The sequence below is a fragment of the Schistocerca nitens genome, chromosome 5, assembly GCF_023898315.1.
Source record: "Schistocerca nitens isolate TAMUIC-IGC-003100 chromosome 5, iqSchNite1.1, whole genome shotgun sequence".
In the NCBI taxonomy this organism is placed as follows: Eukaryota; Metazoa; Arthropoda; class Insecta; order Orthoptera; family Acrididae; genus Schistocerca; species Schistocerca nitens.
This window is the reverse complement of record NC_064618.1, coordinates 306,075,269-306,087,366: the sequence shown is the minus strand read 5'-3', so window position 1 is coordinate 306,087,366 and position 12,098 is coordinate 306,075,269.

The window sequence follows — 12,098 nt, the reverse complement described above, 5'->3', positions numbered from 1 at the left end:
TCTTTCGGTGCGTCTGCGACGGGGGCCTGGATCGCTACACCCAGTGCTAAAATCGCACGGTTTCCTTGCAGGTGACCGACGAAAACACTTAACACACAATGGCGTTCAGAATCGACACGAAAAGTCCTCAGGATGGGTACCATAAAGGGCATTGGTTCCCACACGTTTGCACTCGAAAACGACAGTTCGCAGTTCGATGAGCAACAAGAGGGCGCTCTTGACAGCATTCAACCTTTCTCTAGGGGAATCGTGAGCCTGCAGCCCCACTGAATGCAATTTTACCTCCTTGGTGTACAGCATGATTGTAATTTTAGTTCTGGTATACAGAGTGAAACCACTTGGGAGCGTTCAAAAACAGTCGGCGAAATTTTAACGTGATCGGAAGGGTTGTTCATGCTTTTTCATCTCTCATGTTTAACGCCGTACCACTGTGTGACTACAGAGGGGTGTATCATTGACAGGAATGTAAATGAAATGGCAAACGATCCCTCTAACATCCCCCAATTCGGCAACACCCTCAGTGCCACATGCGCACCTCTTATGATCACTTTAAAAATGTACCTTTACAGAGATTTCGATACCCATTCAGGTGAGTGGCGCTTGCTGCTGCTATAGCACCTGTGAGCAGGCAACCCTTTCAACACCCCTTAGATTCTCTAAGTCCGGAAGCAAGCCCTACGGCATCACAGAACTGAATCGGTGTCAAAGTCTCTGTGGAAGTACGTTTTTTAAGTGATCAACAAAGGCGTGTGGTTGGCATCGATTGTGCATATTAATATCAGTTACTTCTAGTATTACTATTTAGTGTTTAAAGATAAACACTAAAGACTTAATATTTTACCTTGTGTCGTTGTGTCTTGCACAGCCATACCGTGGCAAGCAAGGAGAGGATGTTGACTGGTGGCCAGTATCCTCTTTCTATAACACAAACTACATGCAACTTCCTGGCAGATTAAAACTGTGTGCCGGACCGAGACTCGAACTCGATACCTTTGCCTTTCGCGGGCAAGTGCTCTGTCAACTGAGCTACCCAAGCACGACTCACGCCCCGTCCTCACAGCTTTACTTCTGCCAGTACCTCGTCTCCCACCTTCCAAACTTTACAGAAGCTCTCCTGCGAACCCTGCAGATCTAGCACTCCTGAAATAAAGGATATTGCGGAGACATGGCTTAGCCACAGCCTGGGGGTGTTTCCAGAATGAGATTTTCACTCTGCAGCGGAGTTTGCGCTGATATGAAACTTCCTGGCAGATTAAAACTGTGTGCCGGACCGAGACTCGAACGCGGGACCTTTGCCTTTCACGGGAAAGTGCTCTGCCAACTGAGCTACCCAAGCACGACTCACGCCACGTCCACAGCCTGGGGGATGTTTCCAGAATGAGATATTCACTCTGCAGCGGAGTGTGCGCTGTACTGGCAGAAGGTAAACTGTGAGGACGGGGCGTGAGTTGTGCTTGGTTGCTCAGTTGGCAGAGCACTAGCCCGCGAAAGGCAAAGGTGCCGAGTTCGAGTCTCGGTCCGGCACACAGTTTTAATCTGACAGGAAGTTTCATATCAGCGCACACTCCGCTACAGAGTGAAAATCTCATTCTGGAAACTGCATGCAGTTATTAACTGGGTTCTTTATTCATAAACAAAGAGCTACTTAACTTAAGCTTCCATGTGCTGTGGTACAAACTCTCTGATCTTGTCCACTTTTGCCTCACTGCAGGTGAATTTCAAAGTCTGCTATGTACTCTATTCTGTTCGCTATGTGCTGCCTGATTGTGTGCTAGCAGCTGTGACTGTGGCTCCGATTCAATGACATGCTGGGACTCACTAGGTGCAACCAACTCGAACTAACTGGCCCTCCAGTCCTCGGTGGCTATCTAAATACTGTTGGCAGAGAGGGTGTTTCCAGCGAGTCTGTCGTTGGTCTGAATCGATCTTCTTGTAACCTCTATGCCACATGGTTTGCTGGCGCCAGCTTATGGCAGCACATTATGCACACTGGTTTCTACATCACTACAAATGCAATTATTCAAAACTGACCTGCAAAGAGTTATGAGAGAATTTATTTAATTGACAAACTTAAGTGACCAATCACGAAAGTGTGTCATGTGCGTGCTACAAGAAAAGAGTTAGGCTAACGCATCCCAGTCTAGTACTGCCATCAAGACTGTGTGCACACACAAATCACGAATGTAATTCTCACTTGAAGAATTAATTTGAAGTTTTATGGTGACTATTGGGATGATTAGAATTGAAATAAAAAACATGGGAACAGACACCATGTATTGTTCTGTTAATATTATGGTGCTCGAAAGGTTGAGATCAGACTCTGCAATCGTTACTGTGTTCAAAGATTTCAGATCGTCTATCAGACATTGTTGATTGTGATAATTCATTTTTCCCATTTACTTTTGAGTTAATAAATGTGGTCGCATTCCATGTACTGACACTGTATTGTAGCATCGTAGAAGTATTTCTGAGAGCCACTTCAAAATTCACTTTAGATAGCATGTTAGGAGCCACGATCTGGGAGAAGAAATTCAATGGAGACATGGAGACAGTTTTAGACGGAACGAGATAAGCAAGATTCAAGTGGTTCAAATGGCTCTGAGCACTATGGGACTCAACTGCTGTGGTCATAAGTCCCCTAGAACTTAGAACTACTTAAACCTAACTAACCTAAGGACAGCACACAACACCCAGCCATCACGAGGCAGAGAAAATTACTGACCCCGCCGGGAATCGAACCTGGGAGCCCGGGGAGATAAGCAAGCCTCCACCTTATGATTGAGGGAAGAATCAGGTGAAACTTGTTCCTTCGCGGTCGACGTGCAACCTTTCGCAAACTACGATTGCTTAGTTAGCGTCGCGGCGGGAACACTTCTTCCCTTGTCATTTATTGGACGGCAGAGGAAATGCTACAAGTTGTCCATAATGTGTGGTTTACGTAACACACAATTTTTCGGGCTACATTATCCCATTACCAAGTTCTATAAAAAAATGAAAACACAAATGGTTACTTCGCGCTACTAATGTACACGTAACAGAAATTTGTCTATACTAATATGTAGTATTACTTACGTTAAAACTAATGCGCCATTAAGTTGACATTGTCCCGCTCTGTCATATAGTGAAAAAAATATGAGCTTACCGAGTATTGGACCAGATTTGCGACTGCATTCAAGACTTCCTTGCAGGCAGAACTCAGTACATCGCTCTTAAAGGAACAAAATCTACAGAAATAAAGGTAATTTCTGGAGCACCCGAAGGATGTGTGATAAGACTGTTATTGTTTACAGGTAAATGGTCTAGTAGAAAGCGTCGGAAGCTCTTTAAGACTGTTGCAGATTACGCGATTGTCTATAAAAAAAAGTAGCAACGTCGAAGGACAGTATCGATTTGCGGAATGACCTGCAGAAGATTGATGGATGGTGCAGGCTCTGGCAGTTGACCCTGAACGTAAGTAAATGTAACATACTTTGCATATACAGGAAAAGAAATCCACTGCTGTATAACTGCACTATCGGTGATAAATTTCTAGAACCAGTATCTACCGTAAAATATCTAGGAGTAACCATCCACAGCGATCCTAAGTGGAATGACCATATAAAACAAATAGCAGGAATAGCAGATGCCAGACAGATCTTAAGGAAATGTAACTCATCCACGAAAGAAGTGGCTTACAAGGCGGTTACTCGACGAACTCTTGAGTATTGTTCTTCAATCTGGGATCCTTATCGGATAGGACCGACAAAAGAGACAGAGAAGATTCATCAAAAAGCGGCGCGTTTCGTCACGGGATCATTTAGTCTGGGCGACAGTGTTAAAGAGAGTCTCAAGAAACTCCATTGGCAGACGTTAGAAGAGAGGCGTCCATCATACAGAGGTTTCGAGAGAGCACTTTCGGGGAACTGTCGGAGAACATATTACTTCCACTACATACCTCGCGAAATGACCACAGCGAGAAAATTCGAGAAATTAAAGATAATACAGAGGCTTACCGGCAGTCATTCTTCCCAAGTGCTATTCACTAGAGGAACAAGGCAGGAGGGACCAGTTGGTGGTACCAGAAGTGGCCTCTGCCACAGGCCGTTAGGTGGATTGCAGAGTGTGATGTAGATGTACAGTGAAAAATAATAGTAAAGCAGGAAACATGCATTGTCAAACATCTTAAGACTTTTCCTTTTACACCTCATAATACAACGCTCGTAATAATCAGTGGCGCGTAACACTCTCGCAGAGCTCTATTAACGAAGGTCACCATCTATTCCGCTGTCGAATACTTGAAAGTTAATTTGTCATGGCATAGCAAATCCTAAAAACAATCTCACGTGTGTTACAACGTTTGAACCTATTGAGAAAAGAGATAACATAATGTACACTAATACATCTTCCCACATAGCAACCCGTGGCAGCCAATCGAAACTCGTAGCTAACACTTGCTCCACATTCCAAAAACTGCATCCTACGCACACTATAAATCTATAAACTACAAGCAGAAAACATTAAAACTTAACGATTACAAAGGACATTACATCGGTAGCTGCTGTAAGTCTACGATTATGGCCTTTGAACTTGTGAATCATGAAGAGAGGAGCCTTTTATTGGTTAAAAAAGACAGTTAAGTAAAAGTCCGATAGCTAGTTGAAACTGAGGCCATTACGAGAAAGTTAACACAAGATTGCAACTGTGGTAAAATGAAAGAACGCTTCCGACACATTCAGGAGAACATATTAATTTCTCCCTAACACCAGGAAGAGATTAAAAATGAGATTTATTAACCCGTCGAGGACAATGCTACATTAACTCGGCGCTCATTGGCCCGTATGCGACGTACACTTGTAAAATAAAAAGACATATGAATGATAGTTGTACTTGCGGCAGTGTGGCCGATTCAGAGCATATGTTGCAGCCGCAGTATCCAGGAAGACCAAAGACGACTTCACGAGGAATTCAGCCACACGTCAGCATGCTTACATTCCGGCTAGACAATATACGCTGCGAATGAAGAGAAGATAAGTCAGCTCAGCGACCACTGATTGAAACTTATATGGATATGGTGTCTGTTCTAAGTATATAGTTCTGGCAACACCGGCCATGACCTTCTTCTTCTGTGCGGACGCACACATATTCGCCGAACTCTTACGGGACTTGGTAAGAATGTCTTCCACGACTAATGAATGTGTTGGGTAGGGACACTACGAATGTAGTGTGTGGACATATAAGGCGAGAATGTGGCTCTCGCGGGAGGCGTGCGCGAGATAGTTCCTGCAGTCGCACTATCCTCTGTGCCCTCGGTGGCTCAGATGTATAGAACGTCTGCCATGTACGCAGGAGATCCCCTCTTCGAGTCCCGGTTGGGGCACACATTTTCACCTGTCCTCGTTGATATATATAAACGCCCTTCAACAGCTGAAGGTATTAATACATAATACTGATTGAAACGGTTTTCAAGACTTACCGTAATGTTGGTGCGAGTGACCACCCAAATGTGGATTCTAAGAGGACTGTTATAGCGGTTTGTTTGTTTTAAGGTACACGTCCCCAGTACTGATATAGACTTAATCACCGTGCCTCATTAACGTAGCACGCCAATAGGGGAATAAAAACAAAAATCTTCAACCAAATAAAAAGTTAATTACGTAACTTTTTCATTCGATGTGATAATTAAAGGTTCAAATGGTTCTGACCACTATGGGACTTAACAGCTATGGACGTCACACAACACCCAGTCAGCACGAGGTAGAGAAAATCCCTGACCCCGCCGGGAATCGAACCGGGAACCCGGGCGCGGAAAGCGAGAACGCTACCGCGATAATTAAAGGGCCGGCCAGAGTGGCCGAGCGATTCTAGGCCCTTCAGTCTGGAACAGCGCGACCGCTACGGTCGCAGGTTCAAATCCTGCCTCGGGTATGGATGTGTGTGATGTCCTTAGGTTAGTTAGGTTTAAGTAGTTCTAAGTTCTAGGGGACTGATGACCACAGCAGTTAAGTCCCATAGTGCTCAGAGCCATTTTTGATAGTTAAAGCTTTAGTACTGCCGCTCATATGTAGATGTGTGGAGGGGAAGAAGAAGAAGAAGAAGAAGAAGAAGAGGAGGTAAACATCTGTAATGCAACACTCTTCATACGTTATTTTCTAATGTATATCAAATTATTCAGTCATCATAAATTACAAATACTTTGTAAGTAGGCTGTTTAGGTTTTTATATTGGTAACGCCACGTAGCGCTCTGTATGAAAATCACTGGCTGTGCTGTGTGCAGTCTGTGGCTGGGTGGCATTGTTGAATATTCGCTATCGTAGTGTTGGGCTGTTGGCTGTTAACAGCGCGTAGCGTTGCGCAGTTGGAGGTGAGCCGCCAGCAGTGGTGGATGTGGGGAGAGAAATGGCGGAGTTTTGAGAGCGGATGATCTGGACGTGTGTCCATCAGAGACAGTACATTTGTAAGACTGGATGTCATGAACTGCTATATTTTTGAACACTATCAAGGTAAATACATTGTTTGTTCACTATCAAAATCTTTCATTTGCTAACTATGCCTATCAGTAGATAGTGCCTTCAGTAGTTGGAATCTTTTATTTAGCTGGTAGTAGTGGCGCTCGCTGTATTGCAGTAGTTCGAGTAACGAAGATTTTTGTGAGGTAAGTGATTTGTGAAAGGTATAGGTTAATGTTAGTCAGGGCCATTCTTTTGTAGGGATTATTGAAAGTCAGATTGCGTTGCGCTAAAAAATATTGTGTGTCAGTTTAAGCACAGTCATGTATAATTTTTCTAAGGGGACGTTTCAACTTCTTTACAGTAAAAAAAAAACATCACATGTAAAAATGGTGTGTATTAATGTCTGCAATCCCATTGTTCCTATTACATGTTCCATCACACATTTGTGTTCGCTTTCCTGTGGTAGACAGGAGCAGACATAGAATAGGCGAGATACTTTACATGAACTTAGGCAAGCGCAAAAGAAGGAAACGATAGTTGTTTTTACCTAAGGGACCCTTCCCAGCAGTAACATACGATGATTTATGAAGTTACCGAAGACATAAAATGCTGTCCAGATTGAAATTTCCGCGTGTTAGAGCACGAATATCCATCTACTACTTCACCCATCGTTCGACTGCCGTGCTTTAAGGCGGCGGTGAGGCGAGATAACTATTGTCGCAAACTAACATTGTGGGAATACGAAGGGCACTGAAGGTCCTGTAGTGCAACTGGAACATTTAGGGGAGACCGGGGCACATTTACGCGGATTTATTTTAGATTTTGTTTAAATTTTTTTTAGTTTTATTTAGTCTTAAAATGTGATTATTAAAACTAACTTCATATATATATACTTTTAACTCAACATTACTTTTAAGAGCGCAAAATAATTTTATGTAGCTCAAGTCGAGTGTGACTGACACACTTATGATGGCACTCGTACGCATATCATAGAACACAGTAATGAGTAAACAAAACACTGTAGCAAACTTTTCACACTACGTTTTGTTGGCAGTAAATAAAACTGCTGTCTTACTTACTCCAATTAACATGGTAAAACAACAATTTTAGTAATAGTAAACTAATTTTTGGGGGAACTTTCACCTGTTAGCATAATATAATCTAGTTGAATGCTAATTAAAGACCTATTCATCATGATTGTTCAATATGAAATTAATGCACACAGACAATTATGTATTTCATGTACCATAATCGTCGTGAGCACACCTTCCACATCTAAGGCATTAGACTCATTCTTGATATCTTTTTGAACAGTTGTATGATTTCAAACAATAAATTCAAAGGCAATTTTCATTATGTTTACCAGACTAATGCAGGTTATAAGAGAAAGGAAGAAGAACTGGATGATACATTCGTCGAGACGGGAATGCTTGCTAACAAACGCGTTGGAAGGACTAGTTTGTGAGAGGAGGTAGAAGGAAGGAGAGATACAAGATGATAGATGACATAAAGGGAAACTGAAATTATGCAGACCCGAATAAGATGACAGAAGACAGGAATGCATGAAGAGTTTCGATATGAAAATTTTTCTTTGGGAAGAACACTAATTATGATATCATAGATCTAGCCCCATTTTCCCTTGTTCTCGCTTTTAGCAGTTTCCTGCTCGCAACAGTCCTCATTGAATTAATTCTTTCTCCTTGACATTCAATACGTTCAAATAGCTTTTTTAGCAATTTCTCTTATTCGTCTGTGCCACCATTTTTTTACATTGTGTTACCAGCTGCTATTGGACTGCAGTATCAGTTAGGATGACAATGCAAAATAGTGCGTAAACATGCCCAAACAGAACAGTGGAAACGTGTCCCATTGCCATGTTTGAATTAGTTTTTAAGCCACAGTAGCAACTTTCATGCTTTCAAATTATACAACTATATCTGGTGAAGTAAAATAATCCCCTGTAAACGAACATACATTCATCTGTTTTCAGTTCTAAAAGGTATGCTACCTCGGAGCTTCGCTACCTCAGTAACAAAATTTAGCCACCTTGCACAAGGACAAAAATATGTTCTTCGCTTTCAGACGGTAGGCCAACTCAAGGGCCATTCGTCTTCCAAAATATTGAAAATATACCATACCTCCTGGTGTAGGCCAAACCTTCCAGAGTCCCCCCTACCAACTATGGTACGCGAGCCCTTGGCTCAAGTGGTGTAATCTGAGAGCTCTCAGCAGGTGGCAGTAGTAATTTTCCATTGTCGGTAGCGCTCAAGCAAAAATGGTTCCCTACAAATGTGCCCTGCGCAAACGTTCCACTGTCTCCCCTACATGTTGGGCTACGGAACATAGCGTATTTCACTCGGGAAAACTTGAGGTCAGTCGTAGACATGCCCACCGCGTCCTCTGCAGAATTACGGCAATAGGACGGGTTGACAAGGATGCTGCCCTCGATGGCAAAAGCGGCGGAAGACGTAAACAGAACCACAGACGAGGACGCGTGCTCAGGTTGTGTAAATGCGGGAGAGGCGGCGGCGGGTTGCGAAGTGCGAATTGGATTGCCCATCAGGCGCGGAGATCTTATCCCCGGTCGGCCGCTTATAGCGCCAGACTGCTAGAGATGCGGGGCACGGCCTTCCTTACCCTCAACGAGCGGCTCTCGTCTTGCGTGGCACTGCCGCATGTCGCCATCGTCTGAGATCGACGGAGGAGCTCCGAACACCGTGTGCTGCAGAGTGTGGGAATCTGTAGGCGGTCCGCGCCCTGACAAACGGCGTTGTACACTGAGGAGACAAAAGCCGTGGGACAGCGATACATCTACATCTACATCTACATGATTACTCTGCAATTCGCATTTAAGTGCTTGGCAGAGGGTTAATCGAACCACAATAACACTATCTCTCTACCATTCCACTCCCGAACAGCGCGCGGGAAAAACGAACACCTAAACCTTTCTGTTCGAGCTCTGATTTCTCTTATTTTATTTTGATGATCATTCCTACCTATGAAGGTTGGGCTCAACAAAATATTTTCGCATTCGGAAGAGAAAGTTGGTGACTGAAATTTCGTAAATAGATCTCGCCGCGACGAAAAACGTCTTTGCTTTAATGACTTCCATCCCAACTCGCGTATCATATCTGCCACACTCTCTCCCCTATTAAGTGATAATACAAAACGAGCTGCCCTTTTTTGCACCCTTTCGATGTCCTCCGTCAATCCCACCTGGTTATGATCCCACACTGCGCAGCAATATGCTAACAGAGGACGAACGAGTGTAGTGTAAGCTGTCTCTTTAGTGGACTTGTTGCATCTTCTAAGTGTCCTGCCAATGAAACGCAACCTTCGGCTCGCCTTCCCCACAATATTATCTATGTGGTCTTTCCAACTGCAGTTGTTCGTAATCTTAACACCCAGGTACTTAGTTGAATTGACATCCTTGAGAATTGTACTATTTATCGAGTAATCGAATTCCAACGGATTTCTTTTGGAACTCATGTGGATCACCTCACACTTTTCGTTATTTAGCGTCAACTGCCACCTACCACACCATACAGCAATCTTTTCTAAATCGCTTTGCAACTGATACTGGTCTTCGGATGACCTTACTAGACGGTAAATTACAGCATCATCTGCGAACAATCTAAGAGAACTGCTCAGACTGTCACCCAGGTCATTTATATAGATCAGGAACAGCAGAGGTCCCAGGACGCTTCCCTGGGGAACACCTGATATCACTTCAGTTTACTCGATGATTTGCCGTCTATTACTGCGAACTGCGACCTTCCTGACAGAAAATCACGAATCCAGTCGCACAACTGAGACGATACCCCATAGGCCCGCAGCTTGATTAGAAGTCGCTTATGAGGAACGGTGTCAAAAGCTTTCCGGAAATGCAGAAATACGGAATCAACTTGAGATCCCCTGTCGATAGTGGCCATTACTTCGTGCGAATAAAGAGCTAGCTGCGTTGCACAAGAACGATGTTTTCTGAAACCATGCTGATTACGTACGTATCAATAGATCGTTCCCTTCGAGGTGATTCATAATGTTTGAATACAGTATATGCTCCAAAACCCTACTGCAAACCGACGTCAATGATATAGGTCTGTAGTTAGATGGATTACTCCTACTACCCTTCTTAAACACTGGTGCGACCTGCACAATTTTCCAATCTGTAGGAGGCAAATGCCGGGATGGTTCCTTTGAAAGGGCACGGCCGATTTCCTTCCCAATCCTTCCCTAACCCGAGCTTGTGCTCCGTCTCTAATGACCTCGTTGTCGACGGGACGTTAAACACTAACCACAACCACCAATCTGTAGGTACAGATCTATCGGTGAGCGAGCGGTTGTATATGAGTGCTAAGCAGGGAGCTATACAGATGGCGGTAGTATCGTGTACGCAAGATATAAAAGAGCATTGGCGGAGCTGTCATATGTTGTAACCTCCCCACAAGATTTAGAAGTCAATACTCAAATGTTAATCGGAATAGAACCAAGTGTAACCTTCCCGCAAAAATATTAATGGCAAATACAATTAAATGAAAGCTCGCTATCTGACTCAAGTACAAGTTCCCATATTAATGGCAAAGACAATTAAATGAAAGCTCGCTATCTGACTCAAGTACAAGTTCCCATTAAATAATGAACGCTAATCCCATGATAATGAAACTGTAATGATAACCTAAACTCAATTCAACCGAAAAGTCGGTGTTTGCCCTGTGCGAAACGAGAATAAATTTCTTACCTTAGTGAAACTGCATGTCAAAATTCTGCTCTTATTGTTCTCTGGCGCTTGCATGAAAAGCATTGGAAGTACCTTTTAAAAATCTTTGTTAAAAGGAAATGGAAGGAAATTTGAATGATTGTCTCTAAAATTGCTTTTAACTCAAAATTATTATTGGGGGCGATTTTTGAAAGTTAAATTACAATGACTGTTCGTTACATTATCTGATGAGCGCAAAGCTGCATGATTATTTATTTAAATAAATTATACCTCGTCCTGAATCTCGACCATTGCGATGCCGACGCCCGCCGACTGCTCTCCGCTACTGCTACTCACAGACTCCAAGCACTACTGAGGACTGACTACTGCACACTGACTGACTGCTCGCTACTGCGAGTCGAGCGCAACTGCTCTGGTCAGAGATTCTACAATGTCTCAGCATCGCTGCCGCACAACATACGTGTTTCATAACCCTCCACTGGGGGGGCAAAAATTTGGCAGCGATGGTGAGTCATTTGGACTTGCCATCGTAACAAATTTTTCTTTTAATTAATTAACATTTACAAAATATTTAGGTGTATCACATGAATTAAATGTTGTGCGCATGCACCGATTACAAAACATTACAGACAAGACAAAATATAAGTACAATGAGTAGAGAGCGTATGTATATACAAGTTATTTGACAAATAACAAAGTGTACACGCACTGTAAGATTCTGTAGCATGTTCAGAACAAAATCATGTTGACAAGTGACATGAGTGCACATGCACTGTAGTGGAGAACATATCAGCAAAAGACGAAATGACATAAATCATAAAAAGTATACAGAATGAACACAAATCATATCGAAAATTGAGAAGAGTGCACAGGCACTATAGTTCAGTTGAAAACATATTCACATAAGTGCACATGCACTGAAAACTTTTGAACATTTTTATAACAAATAAAC